This window comes from Sciurus vulgaris, assembly GCF_902686455.1.
Source record: "Sciurus vulgaris genome assembly, chromosome: 4".
In the NCBI taxonomy this organism is placed as follows: domain Eukaryota; kingdom Metazoa; phylum Chordata; class Mammalia; order Rodentia; family Sciuridae; genus Sciurus; species Sciurus vulgaris.
Genome location: NC_136464.1, coordinates 35,304,906 through 35,324,859, shown reverse-complemented (window position 1 = coordinate 35,324,859; position 19,954 = coordinate 35,304,906). Strand labels below are relative to the sequence as shown.

At 39.7% G+C, this 19,954-nt stretch overlaps 1 pseudogene across 1 annotated transcript; it reads right to left on the bottom strand.

Annotated features, from left to right (window-relative positions):
- Positions 1-18,234: 18,234 nt before the first annotated feature.
- LOC306660052 (serine/threonine-protein phosphatase 2A 65 kDa regulatory subunit A beta isoform-like) lies at positions 18,235-19,688 on the bottom strand (annotated as a pseudogene). The gene has a single exon. The product of its transcript is annotated as a serine/threonine-protein phosphatase 2A 65 kDa regulatory subunit A beta isoform-like (transcript).
- Between the last annotated feature and the right edge of the window lie 266 nt (positions 19,689-19,954).

Genomic DNA, 19,954 nt, shown 5'->3' with positions numbered 1-19,954 from the left:
ATCTTTTTCCCCACATCCTTGCCAACACCTATTCACCTATTGTTCCTTGTATTCTTGATAATCACCATTCTAATTGGGGTGAGATGGAATCTTAGGGTGGTTTTGATTTGCATTTCTCTTATTACTAGAGATGTTGAACATTTTTCATATGTTTGTTGATTGCTTGTAGGTAGATCTTCTTCTGTGAATCATCTGTTCATTTCCTTAGCCCGTTTGTTGATTGGGTTATTTGTATTCTTGGTGTAGAGTTTTTTGAGTCTTTATAGGTTCTGGAAATTAGTGCTCTATTTGAAGTATGAGTGGCGAAGATGTTCTCCCACTCTGTAGGCTCTCTCTTGACATTGCTGATAGTTTCCTTTGCTGAGAGAAAGCTTTTTAGTTTGAATTTATCCCAGTTGTTGATTTTTGCTTTTATTTCTTGTGCAATGGGAGTCCTGTTAAGGAAGTCTGATCCTAAATCGACATGTTGAAGATTTGGACCTACTTTTTCTTCTATAATCTGCAGGGTCTCTGGTCTTAATCCAAGGTCCTTGATCCATTTTGAGTTGAGTTTTGTACAGGGTGAGAGATAGGGATTTACTTTCAATCTGTTGCATATGGATTTCCAGTTTTCCCAGCATCATTTGTTGAAAAGGCTATCTTTTCTCCATTGCATGTTTTTGGCACCTGTTTCTAGTATGAGAAATTTGTATTTATTTGGGTTTGTGTCCATGTCCTCTATTCTGTACTATTGATCTACCTGTCTATTTTCATACCAATACCATGCCATTCCTCTTACTATTGCTTTGCATTATAATTGCAGTTTTGGTATTGTGATATCCCCTGCTTCACTGTTCCTGCTAAGGTATATTTTAGCTATTCTGCATCTCTTATTCTTCGAGATGAATTTCATGATTGCTTGCTCTATTTATGTGAAGTACATCATTGGAATTTTAATTGGAATTGCATTGAATCTGTATAGCACTTTTGGTAGTATGGTCATTTTGACAATATTAATTCTGTCTATCCAAGAACATGGGAAATCTTTCCATCTTCTAAGTTTTTCTGCAATTTCTTTCTTTAGCGTTCTGTAGTTCTCATTGTAGAGGTATTTCACCTCTTTTGTGAGATTGATTCCCAAGTATTTTATTATTTTCAGGCTATTGTGAATGGGGTAGTTTTCCTAACTTCTCTTTCTGAGGATTCAACAGTTATGTATAAAAATTCATTGGATTTATGAGCATTGATCTTATATCCTGCCACTTTACTGAATTCACTTATGAGTTCTAAAATTTTCTGTTGCAATTTCCTGGTTCCTCTAAATATATAATCATATCATCACCAAATAGGGATATTTTGAGTTCTTCTTTTCCAGTTTGTATCCCTTTAATTTATTTGGTGTGTCTAATTGCTCTGGCTAGATTTTCAAGGACAATTTTGAATAGAAGTGGTGAAAGAGGACATCCCTGCCTTGTTCCAGTTTTTAGGGGCAAAGCTTTCAGTTTTTCACCATTTAGAATGATATTGGCCATGGGCTTAGCATAAATGGCCTTTACAATTTTGAGGAATATTCCCACTATCCCTATTTTTTCTAGTGTTTTGAGCATGAAGGGATGCTGTATTTTGTCAAATGCTTTTTCTGCATCTATCGAAATAATCATGTGATTCTTGACTTTAGTCTGTTGATATGGTGAATTACATTTATTGATTTTCAGATGTTGAATCAACTTTGCATCCCTGGGATAAAACCCACTTGATTGTGGTGCACTATCTTTTTAATACATTTTTGTATGCGATTTGCTAAAATTTTGTTGAGAATTTTTGTGTTGATATTCATTAAGGATATTGGTTTGAAATTTTCTTTCCTCGATGTGTCTCTGTCTGGTTTAGGTACCAGGGTGATATTGCCTTCATAGAATGAGTTTGGGAGGGTCCCTCCTCTTCTGTTTCATGGAATACTTTGAGCAGTATTGGAATGAACTCTTCTTTAAAGGTTTTATATAACTTGGGTGAGAATTCATCTGGTGCAGTATTTTTCTTTTTTGGAGTTTTTTTTGATGACTTCTTCTATTTCATTGGTTTAAATTGCTCTATTTAAATTGTGTATGTCCTCCTCATTCAGTTTAGGTAATTCATATGTCTCTAGAAAGCTGTTGATGTCTTTGAGGTTTTCTATTTTTATGGAATATAGATTTTCAAAATAGCTTCTAATTATGTTTTGTATTTCAATTGTGTCTGTTGTGATATTTCCTTGTTCATTCTGAATTTTAGTAATTTCAGTTTTCTCTTTCTCTTTGTTAGTGTGGCTAAGGGTTTATCAATTTTGGTTATTTTTTCAAAGAATCAACTTTTTATTTTGTCAGCTTTTTAATTTGTTTCTTTTGTTTCAATTTCACTGATTTCAGCTCTGAGTTTAACTATTTCCTGTCTTCTACTACTGTTGGTGTTGCACTGTTCTTCTTTTTCTAGGGCTTTGAGCTGTAGTGTTAGGTCATTTATTTGTTGATGTTTTTCTTCTTTTATTGAATGCTCTCCATGAAATAAATTTTCCTCTAAGAACTGCTTTCACAGTGTCCCAGAGATTTTAATATGATGTTTCTTTCTTTTCATGTACCTCTAAGAATTTTTTTATTTCCCCTCTGAAGTCTTCTGTTATCTATTCATCATTCAATGGTGTATTATTTCATCTCTAGGTGTTGGAGTAGTTTCTGTTTTTCATTCTGTCATTTATTTCTAATTTCAATCCATTATGATCTGATAGAATACAAAGTAATATCTCTATCTTCTTCTATTTGCTAACAGTAGCTTTGTGGCTCAATATATAGTCTATTTTAGAGAAGGATCCATGTACTGCTGTGAAGAAAGTGTTTTTGCTCTTTTTGGATGTTATATTCTATAAATATCTGTTAAGTCTAAGTTATTGATTGTGTTTTTGAGATCTATGATTTCTTTGTTCAATTTTTGTTTGGAACATCTGCCCAGTTGAGAGAGAGGTATGTTAAATTCTCCTAGTATTATTGTGTTGTGGTCTATTTGATGTACATGGATGAGCCACTGTTTGGGGCATAGATGTTCATGATTGTTATGTCTTGCTGATTTATGCTTCCCTTAAGCAGGACGAAATGTCCTTCTTTATTCCTTTTGACTAACTTTGTCTTGAAGTCCACTTTAGCTGCTATGAGGATGGATAACCCTGCTCTTTTGCTGTGTCCATGTGCATGGTATGTTTTTTTCCCATCCTTTCACCTTTAGTCTGTGGGTATCTTTCTTTGAGATGAGTCTCTTGCAGGCAGCATATTGTTGGATCTTACCTTTTAATCCAATCTGTCAGTCTATGTCTTTTGATTGATGATTTCAGGCCATTAACATTCAGGGGTTATTACTGAGATATGATTTGTATTCCTGGTCATTTGACTCATTTTTGTTTTTTGGCATGACTTGGTTTCTCCTTTACTTGGGTATTTCTTTAGGGTATTCCTCCCTTTGCTGATTTACATTGTTGTTTTTCACATCTTCCTCATGGAATGTTTTGCTGACAATGTTCTGTAGAGCCAGCTTTCTTTTTGTAAATTCTATTATTTTTTGTTTCATGGAAGGATTTTATTTCATCATCAAATATGAAGGTAAGTTTTGCTGGGTATAAGATTCTTGGTTGGTATCCATTTTCTTTCAGAGTTTGATAAATGTTTTTCCAGGCCCTTCTAGCTTTTAGGGTCTGTGTTGAAAAATCTGGTGATATCCATATTGGTTTTCCCCTGAATGTAATTTGATTTTTTTCTCTTGCAGTCTTTAAAATTCTGTCTTTATTTTGTATGTTAGGTATTTTCATAATAATGTGTCTTGGTGTGGATCTGTTGTAATTTTGTATATTTGGAGTCCTATATGCTTTTGTACTTAATTTTCCATTTCATTATTCAGATTTGGGAAATTTTCTGATATTTTTTCATTGAATAGATTGTTCATTCCTTTGGTTTGTTTCTCTGTGCCTTCCTCAATCCCATTAATTCTTAAATTTGGTGTTTTCATGCTATCCCATAATTCTTGGAGATTCTAATCATGATTTCTTACCATCTTGTCTGTTTGATCTACATTGTTTTCAAGGTTAAATATTTTGTCTTCAGTGTCTGAGGTTCTGTCTTCCAGATGTTCTACCCTATTGTTTATGCTTTCTATGGAGTTTTAATTTGGTTTATTTTTTCCTTCATTTCAAGGATATCTGTTTGTGTTTTTTTTTTCAGTATCACTAACTCTTTATTGAAATAGTCTTTTGCTTCCTGCATTTACTATTTTAACTGTTGATTGGTGCTATTATTCAAAGCCTGCATTTGCTCTTTCCTCTCATCATTTGCTTCTCTGATCATTTTAATTATGTACTTTCAGAACTCCCTTTCTGACACTTCTTCCACCATGCTGTCATTGGATTTTATTGATGTAGCATCTAGGTTTGTTTGGGACATTTTCTTCCCTTGTTTTCTCATATTGGTCATGTATCTACCCCTCTAGTAGTGAACCTCTGAGATATTGCAGATTTCCTCTATTGACTTATAGTGTTTTGTAGATTTCCAATCTCTTATCTCCTAGCCTTCAGTAGCCTGAAGTCTTGGAGGAACTTGGTAGTGCAGTGCTCCATAAAGAAGCTGCCCCTCTAGGAGTAGTGGCCTTCAGGTGGGGTATATTCCCTGCTAGTGGGCAGAGGCACCTCCACTTGTTGACCTATGATTAACCAAAGGGGATCTAGACTGCGGGCTGGGGCATGACTGGTCTGGGCCTGTGTCTCTGGTTCTACTGCCCTGGTGGGAAAGCCTCACCCAGTGGGGAAGACTCACCTATTAGGGAAGTCTCGCTGGGCAGCTCTCTCCTGAGAGGTTCCCTTCTGTCCAGAACTACTGCCTGAGCTACTTGATTTTCCATTTCATTTTTCAGGTTTGGGAAATTTTCTCATATTATTTCATTGAACAGGGTGTTCATTCCTTTGGTTTGTATCTCTGTGCCTTCTTCAATTCCAATAGTTCTAAATTTGTTCTTTTCATGATATCCCATAATTCTTGGAGGTTCCATTCATGACTTCTTAACATCTTCTCAGTTTGTTCAACTTTATTTTCAAGATTAAATATTTTGTCTTCATTGTCTGAGATTCTGTCTTCTTTTTTTTTTTTAAAGGTAGAAGTCATTATGAATTTATTGTTTACTTAATTGTTAAAGTACACAAATACAGTGGTAGTACAAATGCACAGCTCAGAGACTGGTCACAAGACATGGGATGATACACACTCTAACTACATTGCCTGCCAGTCATGATGGGGTTACAATCTGGGCAAGAACTGTCACAGCCACACCCGAGGGGTCAGGACAGGTCTGCTCCCAGCACAAGCCAGCAGTCCCAGGTCGAGCCACCACCCTCTTGGAACCATGTTGGGACCATGGGTATTGACAAAGGGTACCTGCCATACAGGACAGCTACTGACAGGCGAAGGCCCAAACTCTGATTAATGGGTTCTCCACCACGAAAACCTCAAACTCACTGAGACCCGCCCCAAAGTCCCTTTGCTCTCCCAGACACATGGCCCACCCAGTCAGGTCCCACACTCCAAAATGCTTACAGAGAAACCAGCTCAGGATTCAAGAAAAAGCACTCACAGGCTCAGAAAGACAGAGGGCCCACTGGACAGCACCACTGTGCTTGGGGATGCCACCACATACCAGCAGCCTACTCGGTGCTGTGCCAGAGAGCTCTGGGGAAGGAGGGAAAACCACTGTGGCACTGCCAGGCCCCACCAAGGGTGCCGATTCCCAGAGGCACTCACTCCACAGGCTGGCAAAAGAAATGGAAACGGACCCGTGCACATGTATATTGCACCTCACCTCCCAGGGGGTGCCTCAGAACCTCAACAGGGAAGAGCATCTTAAACTGCAGCTGCAGCAGCAACAGAGCAGCCAGTGCCAATAGGACAGGATGGGAAGAGACCAGATGGGATCACAGGGGCTGCCTCCTCACAGATGTCCAGCCCAAGGTCATGAAGTAGGTGGAGCCACCTTTCCGGAGGTGAAGGTTTTCAGTGCAGCTGGACAAGCACCTGACTCTTGGCACTTCAGGGTGGGTTCCCTTCAGCACACCTTGGAGTCTAGGAGGACAACCTGCTTCCCTGGCTTCGAGCAGAGGTGGTCACAGTGTCAATGTACACAGCAGTGTTAGTCTGTTTGGAAACTTCCCAAAGCCAAAGGAAGAGTGGAACCACCACCACCACCAAAATAACCACACAGGACTCCCAACAGGACCTCGGGGTGTCTGATTCACAGTCCTCTCCCCAGGAACGCACACCCTACTTTGACTCTTGGAGCTCCCCGGGCTTCTGGCTGAGCCCCTCAGAGCTCTGGCCCCCATGCCCCTATTCTTGGAAGCCTGAGCCCAGCCTGCATTTGAGCAGGCATCTGGGCCTGCAGAAGGAGTGCGAGCACGACCAGACAGGTGGGTGGGCGAGGCACACAGGTGCAAGTGACCACAGCCTGAGGAGACCGCCTCTCCACGGACACACAGCATGAGGAAACAAACAGAACACACACCCTGTCCTTCACATGCCCCTCTTCTGCCTGGCTCCCTCTCACACAGCCTCCAGCCAATGTCTGTCTCAGGATTCTTTGAAATCAACATCTTTTTTTTAAGACCGCAAAACAGACAAGAAAGAAATAATAAAAAGACAGATTTCTTTACACAGATTTAAGCCAGTAATTTTTAGCAAAATGATACAAAACCGTCTTAACCAAGTAGAAGACTGGTAGTTGCAGTGGGGTCATCAGGGAACACAGGTTCGCCACCACTGGAGGGAGCTGAGGCTCTTGGCAGGGAGTTGGGTCTCTATGCAAGTGTCCCACACTCTTCTCTTCTGCCCAGCCTTGCAGAAACTGGGCTCACATGGGGGCCAGGCCGGCAGCCCCTGGCGGGGGGGGCGGGGGGGGCGTGTCACTAGTAAAGCCATTGGTAACAGAGTAGATCAGCCATGCATTGTCAGACCTTCACAGCAAAAAGGATTCTGTTTTCTTGAGATCTATTCTGTTGGTGATGCTTTCTATTGAGTTTTTAATTTGGCTTATGGTTTCTTTCATTTCAAGTATTTCTGTTTTTTTTTTTTTGTCAGAATCTCTATCTCTTTATTGAAGTGTTCTTTGGCTTTCTGCATTTGCTCTTTAAACTGTTTACTGGAATGATCATGCATTGCCTGCATTTCCTCTCTTACCTCATTTTTTGCTTTACAAATCATTTTAAGTATGCAGATTCTAAACTCTTTTTCTGTCATTTCTACTGCCACGCAGTCATTAGATTCTATCACAATAGCATCTTGGTTTGTTAGGGACACTTTCTTCCCCTGTTTTTTTTTTTATTTTTTTTATATTGTTTCTACATATTCCCCTCTAGCAGTGAAGATCAGAGATACTGAAGTTTGCCCCCTTTCAGGCTTATTATGACCCTGCAGTTTTCCACTACCTCTCCTTTGAAGGGGAGATCAATACCAGTAGTACCCAATACAGAGAAAATGCAGCCCTGAACCAGATAGCCCCTATAAAGACTTTAACATTATTGTAATGAACAGGATCAGTTCAATTACTATTTACAGTATTTCTAGTTGTGAACAAGAGGATGGGAAAGGGTGTAGAATGTATGTGAGCAAATAGTGGTACCTGTCAAAGGGCCTCCAGTCTCCTGTAGGTGTCTCAGGAAGGGAGCCGCCCTTCCAATGTTGATGACCATGGTCTCAGGAATAATTTAAAATGCCCACACCATCCTCTAAAGAAGCTGGGAAGCCCCAGCAAGGGTGCGCTGAGTCAGCATGGAGGCAGGTGCAGTGTCCCTCAGCAGTAGGGGGGTGGACAGGCAGGCTCTGCTACCAGCATCCGACCTTGGTATAGTGGTGCCTGGGGGGCTGAGCTACGGCATCCAACCTCTGTGTGGGGGGTGGGCTCAGCCAAAAGGAAATAGATTAACAACAAAAAGTGCAAAGAAAAACTATTTTTATCTCTTTTGAATACTCTTGATTGGTAAATGAAAATACATTAGTCAAGTAATGCAAAAAGGATAGAACAACAGGCAGCCTTTTACTCTGATATGAAATTAATTTCTCAATTATGAGAAATATGATGCCTACTTTAAATATCTTACTAAAGTTTATATTCCTCCCTTTACCACCACCTTCCCATCATTCAACTTCTGATTCCCCTTACTTTGCTTTTGCATTCTGCATGCTTTTTCTTTTTTAACTTATTCTTTCTCATAAACCTATGAGATAGATAATATTTATATTAATCACCATTACTGACAAATTACCACATATAAAATGACTCAAAACAATAAAGATCAATGATTTTATAGTTCTGGGGTTCAAAGGTCCAAAATCATCTCCCCTGGGTTAAGATGATTCTATCAGTTGCATGGTTCCTTGAAGGTTGTAGGGGATAATCCATTTCCCTGATTTTTTTTTTCATCTTGTAGAGGCTGCCAGGATCCCTTGGCTTGTCACATCAATCCAACCTCAGTAATCACATCTGCCCTGTCCTCATGCCTTCTCATCTTTCTTTTATAACGATCTTGGTGATTGCATTGGTTCCACCCAGATCATCCAGTAGAATCTATGCATGTCATGATTCTTGATATTTCTGAGCCTCTATGGTACTTTGACTAATAGTTTAATGAAATTTCTTTTTCATTTATCTTGCTAAGAAGCAGTACTCTGGTTGCATAAATCCTAAGCCATAGAGCAAAGAGGAATGTAGACTTCCTCTAATTTGCCATCTTAAATCTTAGCCTATTTTATATTATATATATATGATATATGAATTTTAATTTTTAATTTTTTAATATAAAATTCAATAAAATGAGTAAATTTATCTCAATATTTAAGGCCTTACCAGATATCACCATATTTTGATCGCTTTCTTTTACACAAGGTTAATTTAGAATCAACCACATATTTGTGTTTAGTCTATCAATCTTCATTGTATCCCTACATATCAAAACTAACATCCTACACACTTGTTTTTTTCCTTCCTATAATGGATGGTAATTTCTCTAAGACCTTGTTTTTCTGAAAATGATTTTGACTTTTTTTTTATTTACAGCTTTAAAATTGACCAAAAAATTATTCTCACACCATTTTTGAGGCAAAAGTCTGAAATCCATTTTCTTGAGCTAAAATAAAGGTGTGGGAAGGGCTGTACCCCCACCTGTGGGGGATCTATTCCTTCCCGCTCCCATTTTCTGGTGGCTGCATCACTCCAACTTTACTTCCATCTTCATTTGAGTCTCCTCCTCCCATGCATGTGTCAAATCAGATCTCCTCCAGGCTCTCCATGTCTGTCTGTATTTCTGTCTGTCTCTCTCCCACTTTTATTATTAGCTGTAGTAAATATGCATAATATGAAGTCTTCCTCATTAAGCAGTTTTGTTGTGCACTTCAGTGACACGTACATTTGTGTTATTGTGCGGTCATCACTACCACCCATGTCCACAGATTTTCCTCTTCCTAAACTAAAATTCTATACCATTAAATAATATTTCTTTGTCCCCCCTGCCCCCAGCCCGTGGAAAACATCACATTAGTTTCTGTCTGTATGTATTTGACTGCTCAAGGTGCCTCATAAAAGTGTGACTGTATTTGTTCTGTTGTGTTTGGCTTTGACTTTTTCCCCTCAGCACAAGGTCTTTAAGCTCCAGAAATACTGTATCATTACTTTGTGAGACTGAAAAACAGTCCATTGGATCACGTGCCACATTTTGTCTTTCCATTCTTCTATTGATGTATATTTTGGTGTTTTCCTACTTTCAGTTATTGTGTATAATGTTGCTATGATATGGATGCACAAATATCCCTTCAAGTTCCTGTTCTCAGTTGTTTTAGGTGCATACTCAAAAGTAAAGTTCTGGATCGTATGCTAAGTTCTAAATTTAATTTTTTGAGGAAGCTGTTTGCACAGAAACTTCAGATTGGCCCAAAGTGAAAACTTAGGACCTTTTTAGTTCTTTCCTACTAATGAACATCCTTCTTGGTAAAAACATACATTGGAGAAAAGATAGCCTCTTCAACAAATGGTGCTGGGAAACCTGGAAATCCATATGTAGCAAAATGTAATTAAACCCTGCACAAAACTCAACTCAAAGTGGATCAATGATCTAGGCATTAGACCAGAAAACCTGTGCTTATAAGAAGAAAGAGTAGGCACAAATCTCCATCATGCTGGCTTAGGAACCAAATTCCTCAACAAGACTCCTAAAGCGCAACAAGTAAAATCAAGGATCAACAAATGGGATGGTATGAAACTAAATATCTTCCTCACAGCAAAGGAAACAATCAAGAATGTGAAGAGAGAGCCTACAGAATGGGAGAAAATCTTTCCCACCTTCCCCTCAGATAGAGCATTAATCTTCAGGGTATATAAAGAACTCAGAAAACTTAACAACAAAATACCAAATAAACCAATCAGTAAATGGCCAAAGGAACTGAACAGACACTTCAAAGAAGAAGAAATACAATAGGTCAGGAAATTTATGAAAAAGATGTTCAACATCTCTAACAACTGGAGAAGTGCAAATTAATACTACAATGAAATTTCATCTCACACCGGTCAGAATGGCAATTATCAAGAATACAAGTAACAATAAATGTTGGTGAGGATGTGGGGGAAAAGGCACCCTCATACATTGCTGGTGGGAATGTGAAGCAGTGCAACCACTATGGAAAGCAGAATGAGGATGCCTCAGAAAACTTGGAATGAAACCATCATTTGACCCAGTTATCCCACTCCTCAGCCTATACCCAAAGGACTTAATATCAACATACTACACGATGTAGCCACATTGATGTTTACAGGAGCTCAGTTCACATTTGCTTACCTGTGGGGCCAACCTAGGTATCCTTAAACAGAAAAATGGATAAAGAAAATGTGGTATGTATACACAATGGAATATTACTCAGCCATAAGTAAAAATGAAATTATGGCATTTGCAGGTAAATGAATGGAACTGGAGAATATCATGCTAAGCAAAGTAAATCAATCTCCAAACCAAAGACTGAATGTTCTCTCTGATGTGTGAATGCTAACATACAATAAGGGAGGATGGAAAGGAAGAAGAGAAGTACTTAGGATTAGACAAGGGGAATGAAGGGATGGTAGGGAAATGGGAGTAGGAAAACAGTAGAACAAATCAAATATAACTTTCGTATGTTCATATATGAAAACACAACCAGTGTAAATCCACATCATGTACAAACACAAGGATGAAATCCTAATTAGAATCAGTTTTATTCCATGTATGCATAATACGTCAAAATACATTCTTCTGTTATGTATAATTAAAAAGAACAAATAAAAAATTTTAAAAATAAAAAAATAAACCAAAGAAAGCAATGATTCTCCTAATGATGGACTTTTAGACATTAATAAGCAAAGGAAAATCTTTTGGCTGGGAGCTGACAGGGTGAGAAATAGAAAAAAAATGAATGGTGGTCTAATAATCCAGGAATATGTTAGACATCCTCAGTGTCTCTTATGAGCAGCTCATTACCCAGCTTTTTCTTTTAAGCTTTTTGTTCAACCCACTAATTTGTTCATCTGTTATCCACCATGTCAGGCAACCACAATGCAAAAGAATTGCCTCTAGTTGTCTTCACATATGACTCTTACACTGGCCAAACTCAGAGTCAGGTCAATACAAACAGTTCTGCATGTGGGATTTTCCAGAGAACCACAAGACAAGTCAAATAATGACAATGTTCTAAAATAGAGCTTTGAGGAAACTCCAACTCTGTGCTGCCACCTCCAGTGTCTGTTAGACTTCTCCTTTCACCCATGATTGTGGGTTATGCCTTTTCAGGTCTACTTCAATGCTGTGGAGCATGGGAAGGAATGAGACAAATTAGAATAAGATAAGATAACTATTCTCATTAAGATTTATACACCTATGTTGAATAAATACTTGAAAGGTTTCTGGGACTGTGGTTAATTTCTAGTAGTCTGAAAAAACATGTTCATAAAATTTTTGCTATGCTCTGATTGTATCATGTTGGAATTTCCAGGTGTGTCTTTATCATGTTTTGCTGACATTCCCCAGTCTAATATTTAGTATATATAATGAGTGAATATTCTTACCTTATCTCAATTTTCTCAATTTTCACCATTAACTAAAATATTGTCAGATTTCAAAGATATCCTCTTTTAGAATGTGGAGGTCCCTTTCTTCTTAGTTTTCTGAAAGAGTTTATTATAAACAGGTTTTTATTATTATTTTAATAGTGTTTGTACTTTATTGAGATGATAACATGTTTTTCAGGGGTTCTTCATGTACACATTGTACAGCAAATAATGTAATGAGAAACTGAGACTTGGGGTGACTTTACCTTTCTCCTACCAAAACTATGTGTTCAGGAGGCATGTTTATTTGTGGACCAATGTAACTGAACACAATAATTTAAACCAAAACACTGGTTTTCAGACTCTTCAACTTTGGGTCTATTCATACTCTTTTGGATACAGACCTTTGTGGTAACCTTCAGGCTTTGACTGAAGTCTAGGCATTTACTTTGTTTTTCTTATTTGATGTGCTCTCAACTACATTTTTTTCTTATATCATTGAAAATCTGACAAAAATTCTTTTCCAATTCTAAATCTCCCAAATGATATTTTATAGTCAGTCTTTCAGGGTCTTACCTCCTGATTTCAAATCCACAATCATTTCAAATCACATAAAATATCAAGCATCCCCTACATGGATTGCCCAATCATTCTGCTATCTTTTCCCCAAGAAGCCTTACAACATTTGTTTGTCATTGTTTCATGCTCACAAATAAATGCTCATTTATGTGTGTGTGTGTGTGTGTGTGTGTGTGTGTGTGTATGTGTGTGTATGTTTAGTCACCAAAAGAGGAAGACTATATGAGAGAAAAAGATAATGACATAGAGGTAGACATTATTTTTAGAAATTTCTTTTATTGTAATGAAATATTGTTTGCAGATGATAAGATTTTCTACTTATAAATCCATGAGAGGCAACCTAAAAGTACTAAATCTTCCAAAGAATTTGATTGTCAGTACTTACAAGGACTTGGGAATATGGTCCTCAATTATACTCACAATAGAAATAAAAAAAAATAGTATTCAATACACCATGTTTTACTGTCTCTGAAAATAAAAACTCACATAAACTGTGGTACTGCAATTCCTTATCTAGGAAAACATTGTGAAGTAGTGCAGGAGTAATTACCACAGGGAAAAGACAGAAAGTACACATGATAAACTATCAAACAATTATTCCCCTGGAAAGTTACATAGGAGTGAGAGGTGAGTAAATTTTATATTGTATATTAAATATTTTTGAAGTCAGGAATAATTTCTGCTTGTCAATTTTTACTAAAAATATTAAATTTATAGTGTGCTTTATTTTTGGTATGCACTAGAAATCAGATGTAACTTTTACTCTCAGGACTATATTATAAAAAAATTATATGGGATACTTAAATAAATATGTAATTAATCAATATATCAATAAATGACTAACTAATCTGTGTCTTCTATTCATACACAAACCTGTTTCCTTCCTTTCCTCATGTCTACCTGTTTTCTGAAAACTGACTTCTAGGGACAGCATTAAGCCAGGAAAGAGTTCCTTTGAATTCAGAGTTGACTTAAAACAATTTTTGAGTATTTATTGCTTCAGTCTCACCCTCTTTGGTCACAGTTTTGGCAGTGACTGTATTCATCTACCAATACATGCATTTTCAGTTTTGGCATCCATCATATTTTGGCTAAATGTCTATTTGGGTTCCAGTGATATCCTTCTTCCCTTGCACCTTCCAACCTGGGATGGTAACATCTTGCTGATTCAAGTTCTGAATCCTTTAGCATACTTGACTGCTTACCTTGTCTTGTGCACACCTCTGAAAACAGCTTTTTCATTAAACTCTTCAACTAACATTTTTAAGTGTGTGCCACATGTTTCTTTCAAAGACTCTAAAAAATTAAGAGAAAATACTTAAATGTTACTTCCAGAAAAAAATTTCCCTTACTCTCTGCTTTCCCCTGACCATGCCCCCAAACCAGATTGGAGCTCCTCTCTCTGGACTCCCTCTAGCATAGCATTCATCAGACTTCAAGTTTATTGCCTGTTAGTTCATCTTCCTCTTTCTTAGAGGGAAGAACTGTTTCTTATTCAATTTGTATCCCTGGATCTCAGCATAAGATTGCTACGTATAAGGTGCTCAGTAATGTATAGATTGAACTGAATTCTCAGGTAAATGAGATGAGTTTGCACAGTTTTACATTGCTGGTGGAGTTTCAAAATGGTGCAGCCACTCTGGAAAGCAGAATAGAGAATCCTCAGAAGACTTGGAATGGACCTATCTTTGACCCAGTTATCCCACTCTTTGATTTATACCCAAAGGACTTGAAATCAGCATACTACAGTAACACAGTCACATCAATGTTTATAGCAGCTCAGTTCACAATAGCTAGATTGTGGAACCAAACTAGATGCCCTTCAACAGGTGAATGGATAAAGAATCTATGGTATTAATGCATCCACTCTGGAAAGCAGTATGGAGATTCCTCAGAAAGCTTGGAATGGAGCCACCATTTGACCCAGCTATCCCACTCCTTGGCCTATACCCAAAGGACTTAAAATCAGCATACTATAGAGATACAGCCACATCAATGTTCATAGCTGCTCAATTCACAATAGCCAGATTGTGGAACCAACCTAGATGTCCTTCAATTGATGAATGGATAAAGAAACTGTGGTATATATATACAATGGGATATTACTCAGCCATAAAGAATGATAAAATTATGCATTTGCAGGCAAATGGATGAAATTGGAGAATATCATGCTAAGTGAGATAAGCCAATCTCAAAAAGCCAAAGGACGAATGATATTGCTAATAAGTGGATGATGACACATAATGGGGGGAGGAGGGTTTAGGGTTAGGGTTAGGGTTAGGGAGGGGGGCAAGAATGGAGGAAGGAAGGACTGTATAGAGGGAAAAGAGAGGTGGGAGGGGTGGGGGAGGGGGAAAAATAACAGAAATAATCAAACAACATTACCCTATGTAAATTTATGATTACACAAATGGTATGCCTTTATTTCATGTACCAACAGAGAAACAACATGTATCCCATTTGTTTACAATAAAAAAAAAGAAACTATGGTATATATACACAATGATATACGATTCAGCCATAAGAAGAATATTATTATGGCATTTGCAAATAAATGGCTGGAACTGGAGAATATCAAGCTAAATGAAATAAGCCAAACCCAAAAAACCAAAGGCCGAATGTTTTCCCTGGTAAGTGGAGAATGATATATAATGGGGTTGGGAGGAATGGGGAGTGAGAGAAGAATGGGGGAACTTAAGATTATGTAGAAGGAAATGAGAGGGAGGGGGTATGAAAAATGGTGGAGCGAGACAGACATCATTACCCTATGTACATGTATGATTACACAATGGTATGACTCTACACCGTGTACAACCACAGAAATGAAATGATGCACCCCATTTGTTTACAATGAATCAAAATGCAGTCTGTAAAAAATTAAAAGATAAATTAAAAAAAAGAATTGAACTTCTAGGAACTCCTGAGGATCTCTGCAGAGTCAGGAAGCAGAATCAGTGGGTGAAGCCTCCAAAAACCACTGAGGAAAAAGCCTAACAGTCCAGAATAAGAGTAGCACCTCTGGCCTCATAGAAATAGCTATGCTTAGAGCCCCAAGTAACCTCCATGCAAAGGCCTCCGTCCTTTCACTTGACTCCTGATGCACAGGTGAAAACAGAGTTTGCTTGCCTGCTAAGAAAGCCATGAAGTAGTCACTCTCCTTAAAGTTGTCACTTTCATCCAGAAAGTGGGTGGGGTCAAACTTCTCTAGGCTGGGAAACACTTTGTCACCATGCAGGACAGAACTCAGGGATGCCATTATGTCTATGCCCTGATAGAGAAACAGATGAACTAGATTATAAAGAAGATTATGGAACTTGGAAAAAACAATTAGACCTCTGTCATCTCATTCTTTTGTTTCATAGGTGAGGTGAATAAGGCACAAAAAGGAGAATTCATTTGGTCAATGTTACAAATTAATAGCCAAACTTAATAGATCTTAAACTGTTGAGGACCATCTTGGACAAGATGGCACCTGGCAGTGAGCCAAAGGGCACTGGCTACCAAAATGAGGAAGTACCCAAAAAGGTTGCTTGCCTACTAGTTCCTTGGAGACTTGTGACGTGTTAACGCCAGGCTCTAGGATTGGCTATCTAATATCATGCCATGCGTGGACAGCTTGTGATCCATATGGTGCTATGCTGACATTCCTCTACATGCTCTCCTGCGTGAGAGAGAGCTTTGCTATAATTGGCTGATAAACTAGGAGCCTTGGGGAGGAGAGAGGGAGAGGGTAGGAGAAGGGAGATAGGGGCAGAACAAAGGAGGCAGGAAAACAGGGAGGACGCAATAAATCTCGTCAACTAAAGATTGGTGGTGTCTCCTTTCTCCGCGCTGGTTCCGGTGGACGGAACATTAAACCATGAAATATGCCTGGTCCAGGGCGCTGTTCATTGACTGCAAGGCCATTCTCACCAGGGTGTAGTCTGACACCAGCATTTATTGTGCAAAAGTTGAAGCAAGTTCCCTGAAGTGCATTGCTCTGGACAAATAAATTGCAATATTGTTTAACAGAGCTGATGTTACTGGAAATCCAGCTCATGCCCTTTAGTTCCAAGCATAAAATCTTCTTCAAGCCTCAGTAGCTGTAGAGTCATATTGTTTGAAAAACATGCAATTCTTCACCAAGATGAGTTTAACTTTTGGAAGATAGAAGATTTTATTGAGTAAGTTTGATATTTGGCTCCCTCAGGTGGTTTTTGTTAAATTCTTATTTTAGCTACTAATAGACCTTATTTCTGACTTTTTAGTATTGTGTAATTTTATTGTAACTGCTGAGAAATGGTATTTAAAATACTGTTATCAGTTAACTCAAGAAATAATCTATTTTTACTCTTTCAATAATTACCATTGTTTTTTGATGAAGGCTTCAATAATACATTTATTCAGTGACTTTCCAAATATTTTTGTAAAGATTATTTCTTGTTATCTGTGATCAACTGTATCTCTCTTCTGTTATGTCTGCAGCAAGTCAGTGACCTAATGGGCCATAATGGTTCACACTTATAATTCCAGCATCTCTGGAGACTGAGGAAGGAGGTTGCAATTTGAGGCCAGCCTGGGTTGCTTGGGAAGACCCTGTCTCAAAACAAAATGTAAAAAGTGTTGGGGATGCATCTCAGTGGTAAAGTGCCCTGGGTTCAACCCCTAGTAAAAGAAAAGTCACAACTTTGATGTTTGAAGGAGAGTTCCCATTGCCTATTTGGAGGCCAGCAAGTCACATAGAAACACAGTACACTATCCCCCACACTGCTTCCTATGTGACAGGGCACGGGGAATGTTAGACTCTGTGTGAGATGCCCAATGTACTGACATTTGTCACTTTCTTCATCATGTACTACCCAGGAAGCTGCACATGTTTGCCTAGATCCAAGAATCCTAAAACAATTTCTTCAGATTGATTACACAAAGTCAGAGGTTGATATGGTGGAGAGACATTCCTGAATATCTGTAACTACCATTCTGTGGGACTACTCTAGTAATACCACTGAGCCATATTAATATTTCAGTCTCTGCTGTGAAATGCATTTCTACATATTTGTTTTCTTTAATTTCTTTCAACAAATTTGATTTAACCTAATTTAACTATGATAGGCTACTTGTCTGTAACTGCTCAATCTCCAACTTCAACAGTTGAATATATTGACCTTGGTTTATCAGTGTACTCCTTGAAGTAATTTTAACTTGACTTAAGTCTTCATAGTAACTCCATGAGCTCAGAAAAGTACCTGAGGTACTTTTCATGGAAGATGACTGTTTTTCTCTAGTTAGTACACATGTTGGGAGGGTTTAGTTCTTGCTAACATTTACAAAACATAGACACACTAGAGGTGATCTGGATGTTATAAAAGCATTATCATTTTTTTTTCTATTTCTAGACCTTCAGTTCTCTGTGAAAAGGAGGAAAAATGAATGAAATAAAAATGGCAGAGTTGACATAATAAAATCCACTGGAGGATGGAGAAAGGGAAGTGGATAAGCAGACAGGAAGGGGTCCCACTACAGCAGCAGGAACCAGTGACCTGGGACACTTACATCTCTCCCCAGTGTGAGCAGGGGTGGCCCCTTCCTCCCAGGGTTGCTGCCCTGTCCTACCTAGCCTCTTGGGAGCAGGACAGTGAGAAGTCATCCCAGGCTGGGGAGAGGAGGAACCATGCTGGGTGAAGGGGCCTGGGGTCAGACCATGCACAGAGAGTGACAGTCAGTGGCCCCTCACTGTATCCCCAAGGAGGTACTCAGGGGAGATGAAGGGTGGACACAGAGGCTGGTATTGGCTCTTCTTCCAGCATCAGGCGCGAGAGAGAACAGTCAGAGTCTCCTGGGCAAAGTACTTGACATCCACATCCTGGTTCTGGGTCAGCTTCTCCAGGATGGGCTTGACTTCACTCTGTAGGGTGCTGTTATCCAGAATGGGCCTTATCTTCTGTAGGGACTTGGCCATGTTGAAATGGACATTGGCGACTGGGTCTCCAGCCATGCGCAAGTGGGCAACATATGTTTGGTGGTGAAGTTCTGCCCACATACCTCAGACAGCACATTGATGCAGAAGAGTGTCGTCATGCAGTACAGGTAGTTGGGGTCTCCAGATATGGCCAACACCTTGGGGATGATAGTGACATGAGCCCACTCCTTCCCAAACTTTTCCACCAGCTTCTTCAGGTTGCTGGTGGCTGCTTCATGGATGGTATAGACATGATTCATGAGTTAGGCCATGCACAAGGAGTTGAGCTTCTCATCAAAGAATTCCACCCCCAGCTGTCCAGCCAGCAGGGGCATGTATTCAATGATGGCCAGTTGTACCCGCCACTTGGCGTCCTCAGCCAGCTCCACAATGGTAGGCAGCAAGGACTAAGAGAGCTCCCAGATGTTGATCACCTCATTCACACAGTCCAGATTGGAGATGATGTTCAGCCACACCTCTGGGCACTCCTTCTTCAGCTGAGCCAAGAAGAGGGGCAAGAGGTGCTCAGTGGTGTTGTCTTCGCCCAAGATGGGTGAGACGCCCATGATGACTGAGGCCAGAGCCGACTTGACTTGGTGGTTGGCATCTGACAACAGCTCCTTAACACAGGGCAAGATTTGCGTCATGATCACATTCTCCCGACAGTCGGCTGAGAGGCTTTCACAGAACTCTTTGACCTTGTGGGAGGCTACAGCCCTCACCTGAGCCTCACAGTCCTTCATCAGGTTCTGGAAGGCGGGGACCAGATCTGTCTTGGTGATCTCAGGCCCCACTGCTTTCTGGAGCTCGGTGAACTTGTCAGCCACCATGTAGCGGACATGCCAGGACTTGTCCTCAGCAGCCTGGCGCAGGGTGGGAATCACTGGGGCCTTCAGGTCCTCCTATGGCAGAAGCTGGGCGATGTTCACACACACCTCCACAGCCAGCAGCCTTACCGAGTCCTGCTTGTCAGAGGCCAGGTTGGAGAACATGGGGATGATCTTGCTTTTGACATTGTCCAGTTCCAGTACCTTTGCAAATTCCCCAGCCTGGAGGCTGCGGCCCGCTGCACCATGGAGGTATCATCTGAGCAACAGGTTCTGGAAGTACTGCACAATTCTGCCTTGACAGCACTGACACTGGGGGGTAGCAGACAGAGAAGAGGCCACAAGCTGAGGTGTGGGAGATGAACCAGTCGCCTCCTTCCAGCCGCTTCACCAGCGGAACTAAGTGGGCCTCCAGGTCTGAGGGTGAGTGCTCATATGAAATGGCCCGCAGGATTCCCACCGCCTTGTCCTGCACCACCGTCTCCTCCACTGTGGCCAGCGACTCTAGGGGTGG